Raw genomic sequence first — 3,305 nt, 5'->3', positions numbered from 1 at the left:
AACCACTGTCCTTGTTAAAAAATGAAATTTATACGCTTTACATCTCACGGTTATGCTGACCAGGCTAAAGGAGACGATGATGAGAAATGAATGGAATGGCGGAATGAAGAAAGTGGGGGGGGGAAACGGAGAAAACCCACAAATACGGTGTTTATCACTAAACAGCTCGCTTGACGCGAGCAGGGATCGAACCAAGGAACTAAAATGAACGCCAACAGCACCTGGTGTTCCCAGGCGGTCACCCATCCAAGTACTGACCAGGCCCGATGCTGCTTGACTTCGGTGATCGGAGGAGATCCGGTATATTCAGCATGGTGTGGCTGTTGGCGTCCTTGATAAAGTCCCACATGTTATTTACTGTATATTCTAATGTCATATTATGTTATACGTATTCGGACACATTACAGTATAAGGAAACATGAATGAAGTGGGCAGTGGAGTCTTCATGGCTCTATAGGAAATATAATCCTCCACATACGAAATATAAGTCCCTTAATCTGCAACCAAATGATATTTATTCGAACTTAATCCCCCACACGAAACATAAGTTGCTTAATCTGCAGCTAAATGATATTTGTTTAGGCATAAGGATAGCAGTATGACATAAAACTAAAATTCTTTCTTTCTAATTATGTGACAAGTGTTAATATGTTGCTATCGCTCCTTCAGAAGCTTAAGAAACGAATTTCCACGCATAAAATTTTACATTTAACCTTTAAAAGAGATGCATTGATGTGATGATGACTTCACATTAGCGAATTTTCAGATCCAATGGAGACAGACTAGTTCACATTCGCACTCGTATTCAGTTTCACTGCACGTGTAGCTTTAGACCCAGACAGGAAAAGAAAGTGCCGCACTATTCCTGTTTACTGGATTTTTAATGGGCTCGTCTATTCACCAGGGAAATGGGTCTAAACCTACCTTTTGATCAGTACCACACACACACACATACAAATATACAATAACAGTTAAGTCAAGTCACATCCATGAGCTTTTGCTGAGGGGGAAAAAAATTTATTCATAACAAACTGTGATCAGTGCTTTTCAAAAAATTATATTACTTAGAATACTTTGATTTTCTGGTGGTGAGTAGTAGCCTTTTGCTTGAATTTCTTTCTACGTAGTTAAATATTTCACCCCAAGATGTAATACTGTAATGTGTACAAAACACATAATAATGCAAAATAAATTTGAAACAACTGGCACACACACGCTATATCATGTTAGTGTATCTTTACATAAAGGTTATTTCGAAAAATGCTTTTTGATTTCTGTGCTTCCCTTCGCAAACTCGTGTAATACCTCAAGGCCATCAGATTAAATGGATGGACTCACTGTCTGTTCCTTACAGGTTTACGCTATTCCTGAATACAATTTGTACTTCTGAGTTTTCGACTCTACCCTTCAGTCTTGGTCACGAGAGATGATAATAACAAAAACAGCAGACAGAAAAATAATAGTAACAGGGGTACAACAGCAATGCTGGATACCTCTTGTCAAAACCATAGATCATACGTCAAATCATTTGACATGACGTATGATTTTGAACAAGGTGTATCTAGCACTAGCACTGTCTGTCTCCTGTTTTAATTTTTCGTGACAAAGGCTCTAGGAAAGAGTCGAAAGCTCGGAAGTGCAAGTTGTTTTCAGGTATGCTATTCAAGTTGTGCTATGCAGGTTGTTTTCATAAACCTGTAAGTTGAATGCTTATTAGAAATCCTGAACGTGCCATTAGCTGTTTGTACTGGACTCACCTAAGTTGTAATCTGTTTTTAATTTTTGTAGTTAATAATTTTAGCGATCTTCCTACTTTGCTGTCTTTATCAGAGCATTTAGAAGACTGCACTAGTAAATCTGATATATCAGAGAAAGAACAGATAAATTATGAATGGATAATTAGCAATAGTTAACTTAAGTTACCGTGAATAATATCTATAGTAACTATCAGGGCTAAAAACCTCAGGAGTCAGGTCGCTATGTTGACTGGAAATACAAGTTTGGCGCTTAGCTTTTGTTTGGACATTAGTTTTCCCAACAGTTCCCTGTCGATAGTTCCTACTTCACTCCTGGTTTTCAGAACTGGTACATAGGGCAGAAGAAAATTTTTCAAGCCTTGGCAACAGCTATCAATTTATTTATTTTACCTTCTGGGGTCGCCGTGACTCATGGTAGAGTGCTTACCCTTGGTGTATGGGGTCCTTGGTTCGATATAAGGTCACAAAAAATAGGCTATGTATTAACAAACACCATATCCATGGGTTTTCTCAAGGATCTTCCGTCTTCTCCCACCCTACACAGGGTTCTTCATTACATCGTTTCGCTCATCATCATCGTTTTCCTTAATCTCAGAGTATCTACCTGGAACACTATTAAACTTTAAAAAGTAGCTCAAATTTCCTAATCCACCCTTACTAAATGCTGTGATGAAGGCAACAGTTTAAAAAAAAGAAAAAAGAAATTGTAAAAATTGAAAACAAAACAAGGCATTGATTGATTTTTTTTTTTTTTTTTTTTTTTTTTTTTTTTTTTTTTTGCGTGCTTTAACTTATTAATGCAGGTTAAGTTCAGTATTTGTACTTTCTATTTGATCGAATTAACTGTATTACTGTTTTCAGAACAGAAGATAAGAAAAGCAAGGTGCTGGTGTGGTTTTAGAGCACCACATTTTGGAAGATTTACAGGTAAAATTGAATACTTTGCATGATGAAAAAAAAAAAAAAAAAAAAAAAGATTTATAAGGAACAACTTTCTTCATGCGACAGAATTACATACAAAGTAATACAGTTGTATTTTAGGTTAAGTGTAAGGTCACTAGTGTAAAATCATTTCAAGTGCTTTACGACGGATAAAATAAGTGAGTGTACATGAAAGATGACTCTATTAGATGCTATTTTCCATCGGGTGTGTATTTCTCCACAGTGTACAGAACATGTATCTTATGTTTAGAAGTGGAGCGTTATTACTATGAAATCATGACAACTGCTTTGAAACTCGAATCTTTACCAATATCCACTTCTTTTCACTACCCTCGCTTATATGTATACCCACCGCTGCTGACGCGCCTGCTTCATCCGGAGAACCCCGCGCTTCGTCTTCCCCTAACTCGGTTAGATAGCATTCGTGCTTTTAGTGGCCACCTAGGACAAGTCGGTTTGTATTTTTGCACTATAGTTTTTATGCCATAAATTCCGAAGCCGTATTTATATGCAAGTCGTAAAAGAATTGTAGTTTTTCAGCAAATACTTCTGGTGGCTCCCTTGAATTTTATCTATGCCAAGCGATATTTTCATGTCGCCCACCGC

At 37.1% G+C, this 3,305-nt stretch overlaps 1 non-coding gene across 1 annotated transcript; it reads right to left on the bottom strand.

Annotated features, from left to right (window-relative positions):
* Positions 1 to 209: 209 nt before the first annotated feature.
* LOC145673576 (5S ribosomal RNA) lies at positions 210 to 328 on the bottom strand. The gene has a single exon (XR_014128788.1). It is a non-coding gene; the product is annotated as a 5S ribosomal RNA (ribosomal RNA).
* Positions 329 to 3,305: the final 2,977 nt, after the last annotated feature.

This window comes from Thermobia domestica, chromosome 16 (assembly GCF_964235325.1).
Source record: "Thermobia domestica chromosome 16, izTheDome1.hap1.1, whole genome shotgun sequence".
NCBI lineage: Eukaryota > Metazoa > Arthropoda > Insecta > Zygentoma > Lepismatidae > Thermobia > Thermobia domestica.
The sequence above is the reverse complement of the archived record's forward strand: the minus strand, read 5'-3'. Positions and strand labels throughout refer to the sequence as shown.